Source organism: Lichenostomus cassidix, chromosome 1 (assembly GCF_008360975.1).
Source record: "Lichenostomus cassidix isolate B80296 chromosome 1, HeHo_3.0, whole genome shotgun sequence".
Lineage (NCBI taxonomy): Eukaryota > Metazoa > Chordata > Aves > Passeriformes > Meliphagidae > Lichenostomus > Lichenostomus cassidix.
In genome coordinates, this window is record NC_139479.1 from 74,836,673 (window position 1) to 74,849,691 (window position 13,019).

The following is a 13,019-nucleotide window of genomic DNA, read 5'->3' on the forward strand; positions in this document are numbered from 1 at the left end:
TTCATGTTCTATCTGCACTCTTTGATTAAATCAAACTGGGATAAGGGCTGCCTGTTTGACTTTTTCCTCATGCATCCTGGGCTTCAGGTGTTTTCATGATGTGTAAGCACTGTATCTTGCTAACTTTAGGTAAGTGAATGGACATAGATCCATGAGTGTATTTGTGTGCTCCTTAAAACCTCTTGCCCACAGGTGCATGTGGGTCTGCACAGGCTCTGTGGGGCTCTGCAGCCTGCAGGGGCTAGAGGAGCAGGGAATGTTTAGAAATGCCTTCTCTGTATGACAGGAACAAATGCTGCTGGCGGAACCAAAGGCCATACAACCTCCACTGAAATGAGCAGCACAAGGTTTCAAACTATCAGACAAAAATTCAGCATAGACTCCTAAAGCCTAGGTCTGGGGTGGGCAACTCAGCTTTCAGATATTGTGACTGTGGGCCATGTCTGTGTCCTTGGACTGCTGAGGGTGGTGGCTCCTTTTGAAGCAGTTGCTGTGGATGTGGGAGGTTAGCACAAACCCCAAAGAAAATGCTGCTTCTCGCAACAGATTGGAGTTATGAACTTCACCTGGCCGAGCTCAGCCCACATATCCCCACGGACAGAGCCTGCAGGGACCACCCGGCACTGCCCACTGCCCCCACATTGGGGCCCCCCAGGCCGGGAGTGGGGCTTCACAGCTGCCACCTCAAGGTCACAACTGTCACCCAGGGCTCACAGCTGCAACCCGGCGGTCACAGCTGCCCCTGAGGGGTCACAGATGGTACCCAGCGGTCACAGCTGCCGTCCCGCGGCCACAGCTGGCACCCCAGGGCCACCCAGCGGTTACAGCTGGCACGGAAGGTCACAGCTGTCACCGCGCACCGATGTCACCCAGGGGTTACAGCTGCCACCCCGCGGTCACCGCTGCCACCTAGCGCTCACATCTGGCACCCCGCGCTCACATCTGGCACCCCGCGCTCACATCTGGCACCCCGCGCTCACAGCTGCCCCAGCATCTGCTCCGGGCTGGATCCCGACAGCTCAGCTCTCAGATGCTTAATTTCAGTCGTGCGGTTTCTGGGCTCACGATTTTCTAAATAAGAGTTTGCGTAAAGGTGTTTTGTGGAGAGAAAAGTCTGCAAAGGGAAGCGTTTGGATTTGAAAATGAAACATGCTTTGTTAAATCTGTGAATAGCATAACTTAAATTAAATAAACTGAACTGTGTGTTTACCATATGGGGGATATTTTTCAAATGTGTGTGTATGCATATAATACAAATATAGATATTTACCTCTAGCTATGTTTCAGGCTACCATAATTTCTTTTATAACTACTGCTTTTGATTTTCACCCAAGGTTACAGAGGAAATTATTTACACAACAAATATATGAACTCTTTATCATTATGCCATTTTTGGTTTTGGTTATAATTTCCCAAGCAGATGAATAGTCATATTATCACTTCATACTACTGCAAACAGGATTACTGTGAACAAACCGGGCTTTTAGTGTAAAATAAATACACTTAGTGTAAGGAAGAAGGAAAGTTTACACTGATCTCAGGAGAAGACCAAACATGTACAGATATGTTCTGGAGAAAAATTCTGCAAGTTTACAAGTGTTTGTTTACAGAGATGTGCAGACTATTGACGGGGAATGGTTATTACTAAAGATGTCTTTTTGATTTCTAAATGTGAGAAACTCTGTCCTCATTTCCAGGAACACAGTGCAGCCTGTGTACACCATGAGCCAGAAGACAGGATTTAATTAGAGAAGAAGGTGCTGATTCAGCAAAGCCTTCAAGCAAGCTCATGCCAAAATTCCAGCATGTATTTAAGTAACACTACTTTTGAAATCTTTTGCACAGTCATAGCCCTAATGGGACATCTGGGCTCATTAAGACCATAGAAATGCACTCCCCCAGCAAAGTTCACACAAAGCATGGTCATTCCTCAAGCACGTGGCTGAGGAAATGTACATTCACACCAGCGCATTTAAAGTGTGTAAATGAGAAAAAGATCTGTGCGTAAATGAGAATGGACCCCACCATCTTCCTTCCCCTTGACTCTGCTTCCCAGAGCTTAACCTGCCACCTCACAAACATTTCTGCCTCTGCCTCTGGTTTTGCAAAGGTTATTTTCAAGTACAGATTATTGGAGGCCATAATATTGGGAATCGGTGCTATCAAAATGCAGGCATTTAAATAAAATGCAAATTGTACCAAGGGAAATCAGAGGTCAATCTTTCATTTCTGAATATGCTATGGAATAGTTTTACACACATAGCATTTCTGTAAGAATTTGGGTACACCGTAAATGTCAAGTTCTAGGTGTCTAAATATCTGATTTCCACTTATATCCTTGTGTCTTGGGTCCTGCTGACTGGATCTGAGCCTTTTAGATGCTTAACCACTAGGAATACCTGCAATTTGGGATGAATTTGACCATTATTATGTAATTTTTAAAGCTTTAAAATGAGGGTAAAATGAAACACTCAAGGAAAAAAAAAGATCCTGATCTTAGAGAACATACTGCCAACAGGCAGGAATAAAGATTTTATCTCTTAGAGCCTCTGTCTGGGGAAAGGACAAAGGAACTATGGTCTTTAATACTAGGATTGTTTTGGAGCCAGCCTCTTCATCACATTCAGTTGCCATGCACATTTTTAGTTTGTGAAGCACTTTGTGGCCAAAAAACCCAAAATCCTGGTAAGAGCTGCCCACATGCCTAACAGAGAGATCTAAGTTCAGACCAATGGATGGTCCTTTGGACACCTTCAAAAGATGTGGCCAAAGGCAAGTGTTTTAGCACCAGAAGTCAGTCCCAAGTCAGCCACTGAGTGCTTTCCATGTGTGTGGCTGGCAGCAGAGATTTAGCAAAAAGATGGATATAAATCTCAGGTAAAGTTTTTCTGCAACACCAAGCAAAAACATGCACATGATGATCTCCTACAAACAGCTCTTCTGGGAGCCTTTTCCTCCTTCAGCACAGGGCCAGGAATGATTCTCAGTGAGGCATGGACTGCTTAACAGCCTGGTCTCTGTGCCTACTGTTGATCACCAGGCTGACAGGCCAGGCTGACATTGTAAGAGGAAAACAGGGCTGCTGGGGCTTTTTTGCACACTGAAGAAAACAGTCAAAGTGTAAACACTCTGTAATATGGCACAGCTATGAGCCATTGGTGTGCAAGACAGAGGGGTTCCTCTCCTTTCTCTTACATTAAATGCAATTCTCTTCCTCCAGCAGTGGTGTCATCCTCCTGGGCTGGCAGCTGGAATTACCAGCAGTGTGTGGTGCCTGTCAAAAAACAGGTCGTGTTCCATTGCCACGAACACATAGGAAGTTTATCTCCATGCACAGTAGTAAGTTTATCTCTCTCGTTTGACAAAAATAGTGGAAATAATAGTATTTTTCGTATGCTACTGCTAGACAAGGGCCTGTAGAAGTCACAGCTTATGTTACAGCACAATCTGTGTATTTAAAATAGAAAAGCTGAGCACTAATGATCAACAAAATAATTATCACTCTACATACTCAAATGAATTTTTTGTTTAGACTTCTTTGCCAAATTTCTATTTGCCTTAGAGAAAGCTGGTGCAAATAACCTAAAATGATCAAAACCTGAATGTTTGAATCATAGAAAATTCCAAAATTACAATTTCCTTTCATTCTGAATTAAACTTCTTTCAGCATGAGATCTAATTTCAGTATAAATAAACTGCACTCTCTTTGTACTAATGACTGCTCTGTTTTCACTGCCAGACTTTTCTAGTAATCATATGTTCGTCTGAATTATTTTTAATCAGCATTTCATACATTTCAAATTGTAAATTTTGCATTGGAAAATACTCATTTTCTGTCAATCAAAACATTGAGCAAAATTTTCTTTAATTTTTCTGGGGTTTTAAGGGTTCTTTCACATGCACAATATCCAAAAGGGAAGGCATCAGTCTGTGGAGATAGCTGCAGCAGCATGACAAGAAATCTCAGAGACATGCAGGCATTCCTAGATGTTCAGGTGACCAGAAATGTGGGCTACAGCACTATGAGAATGAAGGACTCAGAGACCATGGTGTGGTGTTCCTGGCATAGCAAACTAGCAGCTCTTTTCAGCAGACCCCTAATGGGAAAAGAATACATGAATGCACAGGTAATGTGTTGTGGATTTTCTGGCTTTGGAAATGAGTAGACATCACTTGGATGATTTAAAAGAATCTTTAACTTTGTAATTTTTACCAATGTTGTCTTCATTTTGTATTTCAAACATTTTACATCTGTTATCAGCTCCGAAAGGAATTTCTAATAAGCCTCTAAGATTTTTTTCCAGAAATTCCTGGTACTTAGAACTAAAGGAAGACTGTATTATAAAAGGGCACAATGTAAGTTTAAACGCACAATACTTCATCTGTTTTAGTGAGACTTGTTTTAGTAACACTTGTTACTGCACCACTAAGTGAATTGCAACACATTAAGAAGACTTCAAATTTAAAACCATAGGTCAGCTATTAGCAAATGAAATCACCCCATGATATGAGATCATGAATGGGTAGAATATTCCCACGGTGTGGCACCCCCAGCTTCGTTTTTCACCTCGTCCCTATTGCACAGCACTGCCACTAGATGTCAGATGAAGAAAGGACCCCACTGCTCCCCACAAGCCAGTCTGCTCAACAGAGGAACTGGAAAAAAGTACTGCACAGGGTAAGAGGAGTGGTAAGGTGAAAATAGGCAACTATTGGTCTTTAGCTTCTGGTAGTATTAAATTATGGGTTTTCTAGCATGAATCCCACTGCTGTGACACACAAGAACACAGGAAAACTTCTGAAGTCACCTTCTTTCTCTAGGCTGTCACACTGAGTACCTTTTGAAATGAACCCTGGTGCATTATAGCAACTCTTCAGCATTACCACAATGATAAAAAGAAACAGAAAAGTGAGACTCAGAGCTTACCCGATGGAAATTAAAGTCAGAAAAAGAAAAACAAATTATCCGGTCTAGTTCCTTCAGCCAGTATACACTTACCTGTATTTACACCTCAGCTGGCTCCATGGCCTTTCCCTTCAGCCCCACGCTCACAGCTAAATTACAGCGACTATGGGTTTTGGTGGTGAAATACCATGCCATGTTTGCATCCAAGGAAGTTTCCAAACTGGGCACTGTAAAGGAAAGGAGGTTTGGTACCTCCTCTGTGTCATGTCAAGGAGTTGATGAATACTGTCCATAGCAGGTTAAGGGAATTTTTGCAAAGATCAGAGCTAGGAAGACAGCCCTGGACCATATCCTGGTACCTAACAGAAGCACCAGCCTCAGACCATGGATGCCATGGTGATCAAAACTTCTTAGGACAAGAGCTAGAAAGGAGAGGGATGGGGAAAAGGCAATATTCTGTCTAGAACAGGAGAAAAAAAACACTGTCATCAGCATATGGGTCAAGCTCTTTATTCTGTGATTACAGCAGTTTAATCTGGTTGGTCTATCCAGGTTTTTAGGGGGAAAAAAGTGCTTCAGAGAACTTCATTTTCTTATATTGCCTTGTGTAAAGTGGAATGATGCAAAGGAATTTTGGTCACAGTGACTGACATTAAAACCAAAGATGATGTCAGATTTATCCTTTCTCAACTAGAGAAGGGAAACCACAGGACACAGTGCATATAATGTTGGATTTAATTACTTGGGATGAGTTTAAATTGCATCAGAATGGTGCTGCAGCAGTATTTCACTGCACTGCACAGCCTCAACCCTTCAGCTGAATGCTCCAAGTGAGGACAAAGTATTGTACCTGCACTAGTGGAGATATAACATTTTTTCTAAATCTGATTTCCTTCCCAGAAGTGTCTAAAGGATTGATTTCCATGGAGTCTTTAAGCCACTGTTCATGGTCACAGCTGTGAAAAGGCACCTGCTCTTGTTATCTGCTTCTGATTCTGATGCTTAGTTATCTTTCCTTCCAAGAAAGAAGTGCCTCACTTGTTAATTAAAAATAGAGTTTCTGGAATGCTATGTGTGTGGGTGTTCTTCCTCTTTCTTCTGCTGCTATTTGCTACATCATTGTGACTCTTATCCCTTAGAGAGCCCTTGCATGACCCTGGCACATGCTGTTGCCCCACTGAAGGGATAGAAGGGAACAGTAATTTTGACACACAGAGAAGTGGACTGTGGGAACAAATGGTACATGGAAATAGTTTATAAACTCTGCAAATTCAAGGATTACCTGATAACCAACCCTTGAAATTTCCTCCCAGAAGTCAGTCTATTCCTGACCTACCTGGGGAGAAACAGAATAACAATGTGGGACCTGAGAACAGGTTAAAATGTGGAAGTGTGGAATACAAAATCAGGGATAAACTTGAGGTCAGTTTAGAAAGTGAATACTAAATGAACAGACTGATAAGCCTTAACCCCAAACAAAACTCATTGAAACAATTATAAAGGAATGGATCTAATGTTACTCTTTCAAAACTGGACTGACTCAGTAAATTCTGAGAAAATTATTGCTGACCTATTATCATGAAACAGGAGGAAGAAGAGCAAAATTTAAACTATCATTATCTGCAAAAGTTATTTTAACAAAACCCACAAGCCACAGCTTTTATTGCTGGTCAGTAAGAATCACCATAAATAGTCATATAAACTTATTATGTTGCTTTTTGTTGTGGTTTTCTAAGGAGCCACAGGTTAACAGTTCCCCATTGTGTGACAGGAGGCTGTAGGACCCTGGAGGGATTGCTGCTTCAATGTTAAGCATACCCTGAAGAGCTTTGCATGATCAGCTCTGCAACCTTTGTCAGCTTACAGCGTTGAGGAGAAAAATCCTGAAATGTCTGTGGAACATGCTGGTTCTTTGTCTTCATTGAAGTAAATTGACCTGAGGCACAGAATTAATGCTCTGTACTGTTAAATTAATAGCTTAGCCCCTGACAAAACCTTTTCCTTGACAAACTAGCATTTGGACATAGTTCAGGAGTCAGTACAGTTCAGAGACTTTCCTCAAGAAATCAAGCAATCTGCATGTATCTGCCTTGTCATAAGAAAATTTTAGAAGAGACTGGTTCCAGTACTCTTTATTTTATTAGTACAGCAAGAGTCTGTGTTCATTCTTTGCACCTGGATGGCTTCATGTGGATAAGCATGACATACCCTATACTGCTTTCTTGTCTATATCACCACCTTTTCTTCCCATCTGATAGGTCATCTGTCATGTGCCTGGGTCTTACCCAGTCCTTTTCCCTTCAGGATGCTCTGATAGCACATCCAAGTTTTAGTAGCCTTTATTTTGGGAGCTGAGAAGGAAAACAAACCTAACTCATGGATAAAAATCATAGGTCCAGCCTTAAAACCCTGTAAAAAATTTTTAAAATTGCAAAAGCCTTTTTTTTCCTGGATATTCCACTGTTTCATAACACGTTTTTGTGGCTTGGTTGTTTGGGTTTTTTAATACATTTTCTCTCAATCATCTCAGTCTGTTTGGATGGATTTTCTTAATGGTGCCACAGAAATCTAATGCCATGGGAGGTCCTGTTCAATGTCTGCAGTTTGTCTAACTACACTCTATAATATCCTTCTTTACAAGGCAGACTTAAGACTAATGCATTCCATCACTGTGCTGCTTGGTCTTTAGTCAAAACAACAACCAACTTGAAGCATGTCCAAGGCATCTGGCAAGCCATTGACTGCAGATCTCTCTGCCAAACCTCAGGCTCTTCAAAGCTCTTTTTTTTTAATATGTCCCAGAGTTCAGCTTTTATCTCTTCCACTTCAGCATCCATATCTGCTGTCTTGTCTGAATAATTTAGGAGCCAAACCCACCATTATTTCTCCAGCCCTTTGATTTACCAGAAAGGTCCAACTCTAGCCAGAGATTGCTTACCCAGGTTACTTGTTACCCCCTAAGCAGATGCCTCAGCAGCTGGGGAGGGTGAAGATGGGTACACACCATTTCTGTGAGAGCATCAATCAAATTATCACATAGAGGAGGGCAGAAAATGTTTGTTTGGATCCATTTCAGCCCAAGAAGAAATTCCAAACCCTAATTCTTCTGCGAGCTTTGCAGGCCTGCCTCTTCAGCTACTGTGAAACCAGGGACCAAGGGGATTTCACAGAACCTCTTCTGTGAAAAATGTAAAGTTCTTTCAGATAAGAATCAGTCAGCGTTGTGCTTAAAACTATGACAATCACTGTTTCCACTGGACTTTCCAGACTTAAAGCAGTCAGCCTGTTTATACCATTTTGGAACAACAGTCCAAGAAAATTCCATATACTGCAGCTACCCTTCACCACAGACCCCCACAAGCTGGTAGGGAGTCACACAGGACTTCACTGGACTTGTGCCTTCATGGCACTTTGCCAAAAATAATTCATGTCAGAGAAATCCTTTGGAAAATAAAGAAAACTTCCTGAAAAAAAATGCAACTTATGCAAATTTTATTTTTCATCAGGAACTTAAAAATGCCCCAGATTTCATAAACTGGCTGCCTTATCCTTTGTGGCCTGTGAGTAATTTCCTAAATTTGTGACAAGACTAATCTCCATTTTTTAAATTTTTTTTGGTTTTGATTACCACTCAGTCTCTCATTCTGAAGCTCATAGAGGATATACCTCTAAATGCCTGAAAGAGCAAAAATGCCTGAAAGACCAGAGGTAATGTGATTGTAGCTCGGCTGATGCTTGAATCAGCGCTGGGGACTAGACAACAAATATGATGAGATCAAAGAGAAATCATAGGGCTGAGGCTACTCGACTGAAGCATATAAGATGGCATTTCAGATGGAGCCTAAAGCCTAAGGATGTATCTCTAGCAGGAGAGAGAATACAATTGGGACCATTCAGTGACATGGTGCCCAAGAGATGTGAAACAGCTCACACTCAGACTATTAAACTCTCTTAATCTCTGAGGTAGTTTGTCTACTTGCAAACAGGTTATTTGGGAATTGTCCCTGACACACAACATGTCCTGTCACCCAAGACAGAGGATTGACATCTAGTGTCTAGGAATGTTTTCCAGTACCACAAAGTTTATCAACACCAGCCATAGCCTGAGCATCATTCCATCCCTATCAAAGTCCATTGAACAACAGGCTCACAGATGTTGGCGCAGCAGTTTTCAGTGAGGGTCACAGAAAAAATTTTTTTTGATTCCTTCCTTTGAATTTTATGCCAGTTTAGTTTGTCTCCATTTAATTTTATGCCTGACAAGACAATTTATGTCTGACAAGAGAATTCAGATGACTTTCACAAGAATTTGAATCAGAGTTGCAGCTGCTGAAACCATTTCACAAGATGCAATATAGCAGTGACTTGTAGGCAGCCACCACACCACAATGTAAAAACGGGAAGAAATTATAAAGTAGGATATCCTTTGGATACTGCTATTGCTCATTCAAAACAGGTGTGAAACACACTGGTCTAGTGGTAGGATGAACAGAGAGAAGACTATGTGGGAGAGTTGGTGTCGGGGGTTGAGTACCTTTGGAATTTCTTCCCATTCCTGTTACTAAGCAACAAATAGTTGGGTGTTTTAGGGCTATCAAGTCTTTTGTAAAAGACAAAAGGTATGCTTGGGAGGGGCACGGTAAGGGAAGAGCCGGCCCTGGGAACGCTCTCCTGGTTCAGACGCTGAGGGGAGAGGCTGCTCTCTCTTTGCTTTCCAGCTGCTACCAGAGCAAATCCAACTGTGCCCTGTTTCTCTTCTCTCCTGGCTGGGTGAGCTTTGATTCAACTTTTCTCCTCACGGGGAAGGGCACGTTTCCCCCGCCCTGGGCTGCGTTCCCTCGTGGCTGCTGCCGGGAGAGTCCGGCTGCCTCTGCTGCCTGCCCCCGCCCTCTGCCGCACGAGACCGCGGCGTCTGCTGTGACTGCAGAAATCCTTGCTACCTCGCTGCTAGCCGGGAGGGAGCCAGTGCCTGATCCTGCCTCCCTGCTTTCTGCCACTCCGAGCTGCCGGGCTGCCTGCTCTTCAGCCTGTCCGCCATCATCCAGCTGCCTGGGGCTGACCTGACCCTGCGCCACAGCGCCACCTGCAGCTGCTCGGGAGTCATCGCACCTACCCTGCCCGGCCGGGAGCTCAACAGCGCCCCTGCTGGCTGTGACCGTGATTACACCACACGGGAGAAGGCTCAGCAGCTCACGTCATCTGCTATTGGTTTTCTGGTTCTAGTTGTGGTTTGCTATTATTGTTATTGCTTGTTTATAGATACTGGTAAAGAACTGATATTCCTTTTTTCCCCATACCTTTGCCTGAAAGCCCTTGATTTTTCAAAATTAAATAATTCGGAGGGAGGGAAAAAAATCACATTCTCTGTCCTAGGGAGGGTTCAACCTCTCTTGGCAGACACCTGTCTTTCAAACCAAGACAGTTGGCCCAGTAAGATGGCACAGAATCTTTTTAGATGCACGCACAAAAGCACATACATATATGTGTGTGTGTGTGCATTTATATAACTTTGAGGAGAATTCAGGCAACATGCTGCAGAGATGCTCTGTGAGTGGTAGCTGCACAAGAGCAAGCTGAACTTGGCAGACCTGTAGCCCTTTGAATCTTTTCTGCTCCTCCTTCCACCCCACACAGCCTCCATCAAGGTAACTCTGGGTTCCCTATGACCAAGGCAGCAGTCCTTGTTGCAGCAAATTCAGTGCAGATTTTCTATGACATCTTTTTAACAGATTCTTTATACATGACCTGCATTAGTGTTCTCTCTGTTGCTAGCTCAGTGGTACAGTTCTGACAGGTGTTTTTAATCTCCTTATCTAAAGAGAACGCAAAGTTGAAGCTTTGTCAAGGAAGTCATAGTCCTGTGACATTCATCAAAGCATCATTTTACTCAGTCTGGACGTGTGGTTTACTCCAGTCTCTGGACTGTAATTTAGAGGATGTATCCACAGAACAAAGGTAAAGGCACACAGAGATTGCTCTGCCATCTCTCCAGCCTCCCTAAGGCTGCCAGTTTCATAGGCAGGGTGAGATATACACTCAAGCCAAGGTTAAACATAAAGCACAGGTGTGGTTCATCAAATCGTGGCTCCTGCAGCTTTAGATGTATCAATGCATTGAAGATCCACAAAATATTTATCCCATAGTCTTCCACATATTACAAGGCACAAAACTGCCCCAAGATAAACTGTTCAGATGAAGATCTTCTATAAACACAGAAGAAGAGAGCAAAAGATGTCCCAGAGATATTCCCCAAACCACACTGGAAAAAAAGGGCAACAGATGTCACAGAGATATCCTAAATTGGAGGACCTAAGTCAGCAGACAATGTCTTAAATAAATGTAGCAGATCCCTTCTTACCATGAGCACATTTTCCACCATCACTACCGCTCATTCTCTCTCCATGAAGATGAGGGGGGAAAAAATGCCCAGAAGGCAATCTAATCAAACCTTTAAAATAGGATTAATTATCCTTAAAATGATCTAGCTTCATCTACATAGAAATTAAATTTGAAATAATTACATGAGTTAAGGAAGTAAATAATAAAAATACCTTAAAATTGGTCAAATTATAAAGGAATCGGTGGATAAGCAGTAAGCTGTTTTCACATCTTTCCCCTCCTAATCAATTTTAATTATTTACCTGTCTTATCTATCATACTGCTTTTTTGTGACTCATCTAAGTAATTTTAATTTGCTCTCTTTTCTTCTCTAATGAAATGGAAAAAATAAAAGTTAACTGAAAATTGAAGAAAGAGGCAATTACTTCAAAAAAAATCTCCATGACTTTTACAAGAAAATTTTTCTGGAAAATTCTGACCCACCAATCTTAAAATCAGCTCATACTTACTAAGCAAATGAAATAAGGTTGCACAGTGAACACAATGTTATTACAGCTGCTCCAACCACTGAGCAAGCACATTGATTCATTCTAAAGAAACCACACTCAAAAAAGCTATAAAATCTTCACAGGAGGTATACAATTCATTTTACTTGGTGAATAGAGAACATGTGTATCTTCTGGCATAGGCGTGGGTAATAAAATAAACACGTACAGAACTAAACCAAATGTCTGTGCTACTGCTGTTAGTATGTGGCAAAGTTGCGCAGAAAAGTCTCACTTTTCTTGAAGACTAACATTAAAGGTGACATCAAAGATTTAAATCTGATTGTCCAGATCTTGTTAGTGGACACCAATCTTAGAGAAAACCAGCCATGAGGTGGTGTTTATGAGCCTTTTCTACCAGTCCTAGAAAATTCCCATCCTTTCCCAATGACGTTTCTGACTTGCAGTTTCTTTAGCTTGTTTTTAGATCAAACAGTTTCTTATGGCTCCCTATAGATTTTCTTCTTACCACATTTAACCAAAATCTTCAAGTATTTTGTTTTCTGGCTTGTTCACTCTATTTTTTTTTAAGGTATGAGAATGCCTAGCTGCATTCATGCCAGCTGTATTATGTAAACTGTATCAGCAAAGTGAAATTGTCTGAGCCCAGTTGTGTACGTGAGGACTCAGTGTTAGTCAGCCATTGCAGGGCAGCTGGGAGTGTGCAAGTGTAAGGGTTGAAGACTTTCCTGAGGGAGAGGCAGCAGGAAGAGTCAGGAGGGGATTGTTTATTGTCTTATTGCTCCTTATATGCCACCAGTAGGTTGAATAGCCTTGTCCCTGCCCACTTTCTGATATCACATATCCAAAGCTCTCTATCAAAAGCACTATTTAGATCTCACTTGCCCCAGACCATGGCAGGGGGCCTGGATCTAGGTGACCTTTAAGGTTTCTTCCAACCCAAATCATTCTATGACTCCATGACCATATGATTGCAGTGAAGAAATCTTGCCATTTCAAACATATTTTTAAAAGTATGAAAAATGCAGCCTTAGCTGTTTATAACACCTGTGGATGCAGCAATGAAAATGAAGGGTGAGTATTTATCCTTGCAGCAAACAGGCCTGATCCTGTCAGTCTGTGCTCTGTGGAGGTAAGGAAGTTAATATAAGTACATTGTCTGTTTTCAAAACCAGCAGATGTATTGATTTATTTCTGTGATCAAGCTGAATGAGATTTCTTTACCAACTGCTATAAAAACAACTCTGAAATGTATCTGTTCCATATCC